Here is a 13,463-nt window from a genome sequence, read left to right on the forward strand (position 1 = left end):
ACACTGTATTAGCCATGTTCTCATGAAATCACATGAAAGCCACTTTGAAACGTAGGATGCTTCTGATATGCCTGTGTCAGGGGAACTGGCGCCATATCTCAGATTCAATTATGGTTCCATTTTAAATGAGACATCTTTGCTGTAAAATTCCCAGATCCCAGATTGTAGCGCTTTGAAATGGAAAGGGAGTAATTGACGAGACCTATGTGCGATCTGCAAAAAAAGGGATGTGTGAAAACGGATTTACGATACTAGTCTCTGCAGAATATTCATCCCTTTTTCCACTGCAAGCACAGCTACATTTAACATTGCATAGGAATGTGGGGTATATACGAGAGCATACATGAGACTGTGATGGGGGGAAATTGCAAATACAGAGCTGCTCCAAGTGTAAAATCATAGCAAAAGCTTGTATTTGTAGGCCTTAGTACTGGTACTAGAGGGTTGCTACTGGCAGTACCAGCTTTTGTCTTATGCTAATTTAAGAATTTTTCAATAACAACTGCCAGAGAAACATCCTCTCCTTTTTTGCAGGTTCTGATTTACCTGTGTTTCATATAGATGTCTGCAAGGCTCACCATACCAAACTGGCTGAACTCAATCAATAGAGCTAAGATGGACCATTGGTTGCAGGTCACGTAAGCTATGTTGGGGGAATGTTTGTGTCTGTGATTGAACTGCCCCATGGGCCTGTGTTAATTGAGCTCCCCGTAATCACACGCAGGCACATATGATCAGTGTCTGAAGCTCTGGAAATGCTGGCTGAGATTATCCTCTCACCTGGATGTTCCATTTTGAGAATGAAATCGAAATAGATTTTTGTCTTCTCCTTTCACATTCTGACTGACACCTAAATAGCTCTGACTCACCAAGCTCTATACAAACACATACTGTGTGGTGAATCACTTAAACTTTGGAATAAGTTTTCACTAAGTGTTTCAGTGGCACTTCCACACTCAGCTCGCATGGCTGTGGGGATGCTAGTTTTGGTGGTTAGGTCCATCAGACTGACACTCTCAACAACTGTGGGATGGATTGCATTTTGTACAGATGTTTGTGGTCCCTACTGGATGAAGACTAATGACTTTGGTAATGGAGCACCACCTGCACATCAGACTTTTCATGTATCCAGTGAAAAAGCAACTATTGAATGGATAGGCACTAAATTTTGTATAGACATTCATGTTTCCAGGCAATGTATCTTAATGACTTTGGCAATGCCCTGACTTTTCTTCTTGCACTACAATAAGGTTGACCTTTTTGCTTTTTAGGGAAATAGCTTAACAACCGCTGGATAGATTGCCATGACATTTTGTACAGACAACTATATTACCCACGGGATGAATTGTAATAGTGTTGATGATACATCATCAGATCAAAAAAAAAAAAAAAAAAAAAAAAGTCTGAGTAACATATCAGCGAAACAAATTACCTTCCCATCAGCCTCAACTTTACTGTTGTGTTTAGTGCTAATTAGCAAATGTTAGCATCTTAACAGGCTAATACCAACATGATCACTATGAGCATGACATTAGTGTTAATCTAAAGCACATATACAGCTGAAACCACCCTTATCCAGCTACACAAGAATAGAATTATTGTTATTTAATGGTTAATGGACTCGAAGTAGCTCAAATTGACTCGTATGAATTATGTACATCAGCACTTTTTTTTTAACAACTAAACATTAGGGAGCTGTAACTACAACTACACATCTGGTTTCATCCATACCTATTATGCTCATCTACAAGTCATTCTTTTGATGTTCTAGCTGTAATCCCTTCCTACAGGCTCTTGTTCTGCATTGTTCCCTCGTCTTATTACGGACATGTCTGAACTCACTTCAGCCTGTCGACTTGCTCAAGCTCTCCCCTCTTCTGACATGCCGTGACTTTTAGCCCATGATTGCCTAGGGCTCGTGGCAAATGGTGTTCTCTAAAGGCCACAATAAAAACCAAATATTCAATTGTTTTTTAAAAAAAAACCCACCACACTTATCTAAACACAAAGTAAGTCACACGACACACTGTTGAAAAGGTCTGAGTTCCAAGGTTAAATTGGGTATTAGCAATGTTAGAAATCTTACCTCTGCAATGCAACCTGGAAATTCCTTTCACAGCACCACAGACGCCAACGCTAGCTTAAACTGTAGCAGTTTCTTGCAGCAGTGCGTTAGCTCAGTGTCTCCATGCTGAAAAGCTGCACTGACGCTTAACTCAACAGTACGATGCAGGTTAATGTTAATGAGATTCATTGCAGTTGCCCCAAACAATCACCATGCAACGATTTTTGTTACTTTCCAGGTGCACACAGTTAGTTAAAAGACAAAATAATGCAATCGAAGTGCGTCTTTGTGGCTGAAATGCATTTGGTTAATATCCTACCAAGAAAGTTTTAACTCCACACGTAACAACACCAAACACAATGCCATACTGGGAGCTGTGCTAATGTTGCTAGCTCGATCGCGATCAGCGTGCTCTGCCTCTGCCGACATGTTGCATGCCACCTCTGCAACTTAGCTTAAACTCGGATTAAAGTGCTTATTGAACCGCCAGTCCTCTTTGTCCTCTACGGACGTGTTTCCAGTCACACCCCAATAAATCCCTTTGCAATAATGAATGAGCTACATGCTCAATTCATTTTCGCAGTGAAGCTGGGCAGTCTAATTTGTGCAAACATTTCTTCGGGTGGATGCAATTAACTGTAGTGATGCGCTAAATGTGACACAGCAGAGCCGAGTCATAGCGGAGACGGTGACTCAAAATAGGATCTAATGTGTTTCTCTCTAGTTAAATTCATTAGGGCGAAGAAGTCATTTTCTCAGCAAACTTCGATGGCTGAATAATTAATCATCCCATCACTTGTTTGTTTGACCTGAATGTATAACATTTACCCCTCGCGTTTCACCTCCGAAGGAAATCCTTTCTTTAATTTGAGAAAAATCTTGGCACTTCATCTTTAGTCCTTGATTTGCCTAATGCATAATAAATTGCAATTATATGGCACTTTTGAAATTCAAGGCCAGGAGCACCTTGAGATATAACAAAAGACCCTTTTGAATTTCAAAGTAATGACCACATTACTTCTTCATCTAGGACAAATGCATTGAGAGTTTTGCATGTTTCGAGTTAGTTGCCACTGCGGCGGGGTGAGTCTTCACCTTAATTGTCACATGACTCCCACATTTTGTCACATTCATTATTGACTTGAACCTTGTTAAAGTAATTATTCAGTGTCTGTGTTCAGCTCTGGGCTGGTTGTTGAAAGCTCCGCTGGAGAAAAGTCAATGTGCAGTGTGCCAAGCTGTTGTTGTACTTTAACATAAACACCATATTCTCATACTTGCACTGTTATTTATTTTTTATTAGATCTTTCTTTCTAACATTAACTCCATGATGTCAAGAGCATCAGACACTGTTCCTTGACACATATAGCACATAACAGGATCAACAAACTGATTAATCAACTAATCTAAAAGTTTCTATTTTTCTTGAGCACATCATCTATCTCATATGTAAAAATTTAAATATGTAATGTAACTCGTCACTAGCTCTCAGATGAATGCAGTGAAATACAAATAAGAAGTGCATTTATTATTAATAAAGTATAAAGTGTCATAAAACAAGGTTACATACAAACACCTTAAATATGTACTCATGTGCGTCGATTTTTTGTTGGTTGTTTCTCCTTTTAAAACTATTTGAAAACATTTTTGGCTTTCACTGTGTAATAAAAACATACAATGCTATTTGTTACTTGTTTTGTAAAAGCTGACATTTCAGAGCTTCAGAATGGGGCTTTCACATGAAAAGTGTCAAAACGCCACAACAATAGCAGGTGAAAGTAGAAATAGATTTTGCCTGACAATAACCACAACTAATCCGCAATACACTTCCATGTACAATGGGGTTTTCATGCTTTTAAGCCCAAATGAAGTCAAAATAAAACACCCTTTGTGTTCTTATGTGTCCCTCATTTTCCTAGATTGATTTTCCTTTCTGTAATTGATTAGTGCATGAAATGATACAAAGACTGGCTGCGTACACTGTGTGTTGCAGGGTAACATTTGAAAAAACACAGATCGTGTTTTTGTTGGCGGCTGCAAATAAATAGTCATTTAAAGGACTGTGCTGTTCATTAGAAAATGAATTTTTCAAGGGGTTTAAAGAAATGCACTAATCTGAAATCAAGTATCTCATGGCTAACTTTCCCGCTGGTCGCAGTTTGACCCCCATGTCTTCATTGTTGAGTGCACTGCGATGCTCTTGATGAAAGCAACACAAGCTCATGTCATTAATTAAGACACAATGTGCTAAAGTGTTACTGTTCTAAAAGCGTTATAATGAGCATGCTCTACAGAAAACTGAATAAATACTGGCGACATAGAGGAGAAGCTGCTGCTAATCAAAGGGTCTAGTCAGTATATTTTCTTGCATAAACACTTTGTGTAAAGACCTCCTGAGAGGAGGCTGAAGGCAGAGACATTTGGCTCTCAATCAAACAAGGGCTCAGAAACCCCCTCTACTTCTCAGACGTTTGGATTTAAAAGGGAGCCAAAGATCAAATTGCACTTAAGAGACAAAAGTGTGAGCAGTCCAGAGCCGCTGTTTAATGATGCCCTTTGTTTGTTTTCTGGGAAATTCACTTTCTAATCTCCTGGACTCTGTGAAGGCTTGCCAGAGAGTATGGCCACATAAAAACCCCTTGATTTCTTATTTTATCTGTGGACAACCAAATCGATCGTCGTCTTCCCTGCACCTGCTCCACACTCCCTTCCCCGGCACCCCCCCAAAAAAAGATAGGCCCACGCTGTCCTTCCTGCTCTCCAATCAGGACTATTTAGACCAGGCTATTTCATGTGGAGAGTGAGGCACTGGTCAAATGCTCCTCAGTGTCTCAAAAAGCATTGAAATTTCCCAGGACCTTGACGTATCTAATTGAGATTTCATGGCCTATTTTCTCCGAGATCCGAAAGCTTGCTTTGTTTTACTGTGAGCAGTATTTCCCCAAGGGTCGAGATGAAAGAAATTGTTTTCAAGTTTTATTTGTTTGTTTTTTTTGTTGCTTTAAGGGCTTTTTTATCACGCCGGAGCAGCTTTTCAATAGAAAAGTGCGTTGTTGTTGTTGTTTTTTATGTTCAGTAGCCAAAGTGACTGTGTTTGATTTGATATGTCTGAAAGGTAGTGAAGAAAAGTTTCTTTCATCAGAATAATCAGTTTGACTGCATGAATAGATTTGTTATGATTGCTGCAAAAAAAAAAAAAAAAAAGTAATACTTTGCACAGCTGCTTTCACTGTGTTTGACATAGGATTGAAAAAAGTGATGCTTTTTCACTTCTCCTTTAGACCTGGAATGTTTGATCTGGAGCATATCACTTGTTATTGTATGTGAGCTCAAGAAAATGCAATATATGACAAAAAGAAAAACTGATTTGCTTGTGAAGAAATTCTGCTTTTGGCATTTATTGTCATGTAGGGCAAGGACAAACAATAAATGCACAGACTAATTGATTTTCAATAGCGTCCATTTGTTTCACATCATAAATTCCATATAAATTTGTCTCTAAATTTGTACCATGTGCTACGGTGTCAGAGTCATTTTTTATTTTGTCCCTGTGCTCCTACAATGACATCACCCAGTCTTGCATTACACAGCCCTAACAGTCACAGTGGGAGCACTAGCTTCCCAGCACGACTCATATGAGATGGTCTACAATCAGTGACATCATGCACAAGCATCAACCTCAAGTACCTTGGGGAAATATTTAAAAAGGGGGTAGCGAACTGAGCCCCTCCCAAGGCTTTTATTTCCTCTGGTTAAAAGCAGGTGACATGACAGCAAGACCTTAGCATCAATGGAGCAAAGACATTAAGGGATCTTGTTCTTGGGGGTTTGAGATTTGATGTTCTTTCTGTTTGTTCTTTTTATGCTTTACATCTTCACTGCTTGCATGTAAAGTATCAAAAGATTTACTAAGTTACTTTGAATTAAACATTTTGTATCCAAGAAGGCAGAAGCAGAGGGATGCCGTGTCAAGGAGAGAATAAATACTGGAGCAGAGTCTTCTGAATTAGATACAGTACATTTCTACATTACAGCATGCGTCTAACAAGGTGCAGTATGTAGTATTGGGACCGAGACTGTTTGATAAAGGCTGTGAAGAGGTAGCAGATCAGACGTGTTGGTGATCCGTTTGACCCAAATTGGCATGAAGTATGTGTCTGTCTCATTCTTCCTCCTAGGTAGCAGGTTCCCACCTGCGAGTCTCACCTCTCACCTCTCACTAGCTGATTCAGTCTGAGACAAGAGGCCTCCGCCACGTGAGAAGATCTGGGGCACGAGGATGTCTTTGTTTTCTGTCTGAGATCTGTTGTGTTTGGGTGTGTTGGTAGTGGAGAGGATAGACAGGTCTTCTCCATGTCAGAGAAGTTTGTCCCCAGTCACCTACATTAGCAAAAGAAACTGGAATAAATACACCAAGCGAAGACTGTTTCAGTGTTTACATTTGCACCTCGTTATTATTTTCAGAAAGACTTTAAAAGCTGTGAACCATTTTGTGATATGATACATTTAGTCGACTCTATTGGTCAATATTCATCCTCTCCATTGTGCATGAAAAGTGCTGTTTACTGTGAATAAAAATGACTTTACTTCAAACCATGTCTCAGCTCAGGTATTTACTGTATTTACAGTCACCACTCCTGAGTCAAACCACTGGACTAGTTTGAGCCATGGCTCCTTGTCAAGCACCTTACAGATACTGTATATTAACTTTATCAAGGTCAGGATTGGAACAGGACTCTAGAACAGCGTCATGTCTATTCGATTCAAATGTGATGTTGGGCTATATAAAGCTAAGAGAACCACTGACAACACCCTAGACTTGCCAGGTCATGTAACCTGTACAGTCTTCTTTAAAATTCTGGGTCTACTGGATTTTTGTTCTGACCACAGCAGTGTTTGCTCTAAAGGAGGAAAGGGGAAAAACACACTCAACAAGATATTCTGCAGCTGTTTTGCTAGTACTCTCTTTTTGAAACCATTTGAAAGAGCTCATCTCAACATATTGTTGTCCAGTCCCAGCAGGGAGCAGTAATAATCACCTCCATGCAACACTGAGATCCTTGTCATACAAGAGGCTCCAGCAAAGCAAATGTTAATGTCTCAGGGGAACCACTATTGACATCTTAGTCTCTTTGCTACTGACTGTATTGGGGACACCTTCGTGTGATTAAAATGCTCAACTGTAAGGTTGCCAGTAAGCATGCAGGGAGGGCAGCAAGGTCAGCCACCCTTAATAGCAGAAGGTGGGACCACACCCAACAGTAGTGAGGCGTAGATTCCTCTGGAGCCAGTTTGAAGCCCAGTTGCGTCTTGACGTTGGCACCATATTTTCCTCCAGGATCCAGGACCTTTGACACAAGATGCCTTTACCCTGGTACCTCGGACGGATCGCTGTCTTAGAACGAAAACACCACCCACACTCCCCTTCTGCTACCTTCCAACCTACAAAATGTTATGATGCACACTGCCAAGTGATTTCGACTCTCTGCTAAATGTTAAGACACTTGGCTTCATCCTACAGACATGGTAGCTGCCGTCTGGGTAGGACCCACTGGATCATGGATAGAAATGATTGATGAGTAGAGGAAGAGATGGAAGTGGAAATATTTTATGACTTGCACTTGTTTTTTCACCATTGTGGTTGCCTGTGAAAGAAAACATCAACTTTCCTTAACAAAATAAAATAAAACACAAATGTATTTTTATCACCAGTTACGAGTGAGTTGTTTATATTTTTTACTTACTTGTTCGCTGCGGGCTGCCATTTGGATTCATTAAGTTCTTTTTACATTATAATGTGAAGTTGTGGATAAATATTTATACTTTACTCAGTTAAGAAAAGGTTTTAGTGCCATAGTATTAAAACACATCATTGCAAGTAAATATAATGACTAAGACGTTCATGTTTTGGTTGGAAACGTTTAATCTGAGGTGTAATGTGATATTTTTCATGGCCTGTAGATGAAATGCGCAGCGCAAAAGCCTCTAATAATTCTGAAGTGCAGCATTTGAGCTAATTTCCTTTCCACAGCTGAATACATGTATGACTTTTTGTTCTGTCTCTTGCTGAGTTTCATCTAGTACTCCACTCACTATAACCTAGATTAGCTACAGACCACGAAAAGAAGAGAGCGCCCCCTACTGTGCTTGATAATCCACCTGGATCAAGTTAAAAAGGATTTCCAATATCTACCGCCCAACCAGGTCGAGACCTTGGCCCTCCACATTAGAAAGATGGATTAGGTAAATGACCGTGGCATTGACCTGCGCTCCCTCTGAGAGGCTGTACTGTACATGTTCCACACTTGTTCATATTTGTGGCCCTGATGTACTGTATAAATGGCTTTCTGATCCCCAGTCGGGTTTGTATGCAAGCATTTTCTCTCCATTAGAGTTATATTGCTTTACAGGAATGAGTCCCTGATGAGCCTGTTTGACACCTCTTAGCCCATGGCCAGTGAGTACTGTGCAGCATGCCGTGACCATGGCTCCCAGGTGGAATATTGTCTTATTCTAACCTAAATCCCCTGTACTGTATTATAGCCTTTAGTCCACAGCAGATCACATGTCCACGCAGTTCACATTTTTTTGATACTTATAAAATAGCATCTTTTTTATTTAAACATGCCAAAAAGTAAGTGTAGAGGTTTTGTGTGTGTGTTTTTTTTTTAAAGCTATTCCTTTAAGGCCACACCCCTTAGACAGCCAATCACGGTGTAACCAGGAAACCACCACACTATCAGTGTGCAGGCCAAAGCAGGAAGTTTGGTTCATGAGAGAAGAAGAAACTATGGTTTAAACAAACAAACAAACAAATGTTAAATGTACTGAAGGCTGCTGTTGGTGGGACGAGCTAAAAGCTGCTAGTTGAACACTTTGTCCAGACAGGGGAGTAGCAGGAAGAGGAAGAAGGCTGTGAACTGTTGTTTGTTAGCTGGTTCATCACTGTGAACAGTGTTTGAACTTCCTGAACCTTTCACTTTAACCATTTGTGTCATGTTCACATGTTGAATTCTAATTGTAAACGTTTTGCTCTTCTCCCGATTAATGTTTTATGCCTCCACCCGGAGGAGTAACCTAACTATCTATAGTTAAACATGTCCGCATCTCCCACATTGTTGTTTTTCTTTGTCTCCACGGTGGAATCAAGGTGGTTGTTTTCTGCTCCCTGGGTATGGGATGGTGTAGCTGGCCAGGAGCATGCTGTGAGGCTCTGACAGGAAGATGGTGCTGGACCAAAGCTACAGGAGTCTGGTAGGAGTTTCTAATGATTGTTGCCTTGGATGCCATGCAGGGCAACCTCCTGGGTAGAATAGTATTTAATACACCGGTGCTCAGAGAGTTTTTGCATGTGTTCAAACCCCAGAGCCAAAAATATTGACTGTCAGTCTGTGACGATGATGTCTCTGGATATTTAACTTCACGCAAGTAAGAAGTTAATAAGGAAGTCAGCTGTACTCAAAGTGAAAAATTAGCTTTGCAGCCCCTTTTTATTAGGTGTTAATTTGCTGCCTCCATATTTTTCCTGTCCAACTCTATTCATAGAAACAAGTCAGAAGTACTGCAGTCTGTACATTCCCCTGATTCATCTTGATACACTGACCTTCCTTGTTTCTGATCTTTTAAATATAATCTACCTACCGAGTAAGTCTTTCTGACATTCTTTTGAGACACACTTTCACAAATCACCATTAAAAATAGGGCCAATAGGTCCGTGTTCACTTTCATTTTAAGAATTCTTATATGCTATCTAAATGCTAATGATCTAATTGATATTTGTGGGCATGAAAGCCAGAAACCAGAGCAGCAAGCCTTTAACATGTGCTGTCATCAAGATGTAAAAGCTGGAAATACCAGAATTAGAAGATTGAATTTTTTTATTATTTTTTATTTTACCTTAAAATATTGGACTTTTTTTTAATGCAAATTTTAATTAGCCTGCTGGAGCTGGAAAATTGAACCTACATCAAACTATGTTAACTGATTTTCAGTGGGGCTGTACCCCAGTAATACAGCTCAGATAGTAGCAGGACAACTCTTGTAGTGTTCAGCAGCACACGCGTCACGTCCTTATACATACAGTGTCATGCTAATAGTGTACATTACTGCCAAAGAAATAAATGTACTTCATCATGTTTTACTAGAAGCAAAGAGCACCAGCAGAAGCCATTCAGATGTGACTGAACAATGAAAACACCAAGTCCCACCTTGAATTATCTAGATTTTTAAAACTTTTTAAATTTGTTAGCCATGACCCAAGCTGTTGGGTCAATTTCAGAGATTCGTGATTAAGCTTTTTTTTTTTTTTTTTTTGGAAGAACCTTTCTTTGTACTCATTACCAGACCACATCCATTTTGTTTACTAAAGGAACCCAAACATAGAAACCTATAGCGTATTCAAGAACTACAGGCTGCGGCTAAAACCTAATCAAATTCAGTGATACTTCATTGAATATTTCACTTCCTTCTTTTTCTATAATCTGTCGCTTGAAAGCTGTGCACAGTATAGACACCATCTTGGTGGCTGGATAATTGATTATTTGTTGTTTGCAGTCAATTTACATTGTATGTTAGTTGCCGACTATCGTTGCAGCCGTTCACTGCCACTGAAAGTGAACTGGCTCACTTCAGACATTTCTATAGCACACTTTCTATTTTAGATTAGGCCTTAAAGAAGAATATGGAACATAATAATACCTTAAATTCACAGATACTTATCCTTTTTTCATGCTAAAGGTTGGCTTTTCAGTTTAATTTCTTTACTTACTCTACTTATTTCCCCACCAGGACATGAGTTAAGACTTCAGTAGACACATTTAAATATAAACCGAATGCAACACTGGATGAATGTTGCACCATTCATGACTGTATGCTGTTTGTGTTTAAGGAGCAGGATGGTTGCTGTGTGATGTCCACAGGTGGAGGTGTTTCTGATTTCCATGCAGCTATGTGATTTCATTGTAATGAGTAAAGCACGCATGTGACTATGCACATGAGGATTATTGGACTACATGTTTTCACTAATATTCTATGTTGTATATTAGAAAGTTTTCTGCATTTAGCTCGTGGACTGATAGCATATAATCAGCTTACCCATAACCTGTAGGCTAATAATCTCCCCTCCACGTACATCCGAGCGAGCCTAACTGTTGCTCCACCCTCTGAGAGATGTGCATGGGATAAGTGCTGCTGCCACCCCTGCTGCAAAGTGTGCCTCTCCACTGTGCACCGTGCTCACACTGCTGTAACACCAGTGCAAAAAAGAAAAAGAGAGAAACGCTTAGAGAAAGCGTTTTCTATTGTTTAAATCTGCCAGGGGAGCCCAAATTACCGCCCACCTTTGTTGCTAGCCTGTAGGTCGAGTACCGAGGGCTGACCATTGACTGTGAGGGTGTGAGGCAGACAGTGGGAAGCACGCAGGCTGCTCCGCGGCTGCCGGAGCGGAGAGCTGCGCTGTCCGCGGTGCTGAAACCGCGCAGGACGCACGGAACCGGGCGCAGATTTCCACATGTAGTTATTCTGACAAGTGATGAAATGAGAGATGAGAGTGCGCAAATGGCGCAGGCAGCGAGGAGGAGGAGGAGGAGGAGGAGGGGGACATCATGATGTGGCAAAAACAAAACACACACACAAAAAAAAAAAAAAAAACGACGAGTGCGGTTGGAGCAGTGTTTGTGAGTTGTTTCATTGTCTGGTGGTGTGAAGGTTGCTGCAGCAGCTCACACACACACACACACACACACACACAAAGCTAAAATGACTTTGACGCGTGGTCGTTTGTCCCTTTTCCCGACGGCAGTGGCTGTGGTGTAAAACACATTTGTGAAAGAAGAGAGAGGGTGGTGGGGGGTGGGTGCACGAAATACTCAAGCCAGGGTGTTCCTCCCGCCTGCTGCAATGTGCACGTCTCGGCGAGGCGATGTTTGACTTCAAATGCCATATTTAGGAAAAATGCTTGATCGCTTTGAGTGACTGGGGCGCGGACGAATGGCACCTTGCGCTTTGGAAAGACGGTCGAGCCCAAACGAGGACCGCGCGAGAGCCAATAGCGATTGGAGAGCTTGCGTGTGCATATGAGGTGGATGGAGCCACTCTGGGTATACTTCCGCGTCCAATGCGTGTTCATGTGTAGGTTGAATGGATGAAACGGAGAGAGCGGAGAGGTATAGGCACGCTGTGATACGGCCCTATATATTTGCCGGCAGGACTATCTTCCTTTTAAAGACAACCTCCTCCTTGCATTGGTTTTCACTCAGTGATGTCGCGTATTTGTGTGGCGCACCTGTAAAGAGCGAGACAGGCAGAAGCCGGCTTTTTTAATGATTTGATTCCTTTTATTTCTTCTGTTCCTTTTTTTGCTTTTGTTCCATGCATTTGCTGAAAGGAAATCATTTCTGTGTTTTGATTTAATAAATATTTCATTTCCTCATTTTCTCTTGTTTGTGTTGGCTTTTTATGTTTCCAAGTTTGAACTAAAGAGAGAGCGGAATTCATCATTTCACAAGCTATTGGCCAGGTGTTTCATTCTGAGATTGTTTGCCTAAGGACGTCCATAACTTTCATTTATAGAAACGGTAAGATATTTTTACACATTTGCTCATTCACCTGAAACATTTCAAGTCGATATTTGAGCCTGTGTCAATTCGCTGAGGACAGTGAGTAACGCAGTTCATGCATCCACTGTAGTCTCATCTTATTGCATGTGAAACGCGACAGCAAAGTCACCGTGATGCATTCATGTTTCCATTGACGGCTGATTTTCAACTCTGAATTGCGGTGCCTTGGCATATCATAGACTCACACGGATAGGATAAGTAGACGATCTCCTCACATGTGCTCAATTCAGAGCTCACAAGGTTGCAGACGTGGACGGACGCTGTTATAGTCCTAGTGTGTAGAAATATAGGCCTTGGTAGATTGCTGAAACGCAGGATCCGCAGAGTAGTCGGTTATTTTAACGCATGTGAAGTAAAATAGCGTTTGCATGTTGGAAAACAAAATGGGCTTATTGCGCTTTTTTAATATGCAGAAATCCACATCAGCTAAATAGGCGCATTTTGAATTGTTATCTCTTTCTCATCAATATCAAAAGTTGAATTTTATTTAGGATATGAATCTAAAAATACGGAGAAATACCAATGTGATTTAAAAAAAAAAAGTGGATTTTATGGATCAATTCTTCAATTTCTATATTATATTTGTCACAGAGTAGAGTATTCTCTCCTAATTCAAAAAAGGACCTGTGCTATTCAATCCAAGTTAAGTGAAGACTGTGTGTTGCCCTTGGAGTTGCTGGATGATATTTTGTAAGTTATGCTATCACAGGAATAATTGTTATTTTTGAAATTGAATGCAGATATTAATGTAGTTTGTGGCAGCTTTCTACTTAAGACACACT

General features: G+C 40.5%; 1 protein-coding gene across 2 annotated transcripts in view; it reads left to right on the forward strand.

The window, feature by feature from the left end:
* The first annotated feature begins 8,856 nt into the window (after positions 1-8,856).
* The window catches only part of elavl2 (ELAV like neuron-specific RNA binding protein 2), a 30,164-nt gene continuing 25,557 nt past the window's right edge, over positions 8,857-13,463 (forward strand). The window contains exon 1 of one of the 2 annotated variants that reach the window (XM_026353004.1): positions 8,857-9,319. The gene's annotated coding sequence lies outside the window, so the exon portion shown is untranslated. Of the gene's footprint in view, positions 9,320-12,306; positions 12,640-13,463 lie in introns of those variants that run through there. The other variant, XM_026353003.1, reaches the window with a different exon arrangement.

The sequence above is a fragment of the Anabas testudineus genome, chromosome 18 (assembly GCF_900324465.2).
Source record: "Anabas testudineus chromosome 18, fAnaTes1.2, whole genome shotgun sequence".
NCBI classification, from domain to species: domain Eukaryota; kingdom Metazoa; phylum Chordata; class Actinopteri; order Anabantiformes; family Anabantidae; genus Anabas; species Anabas testudineus.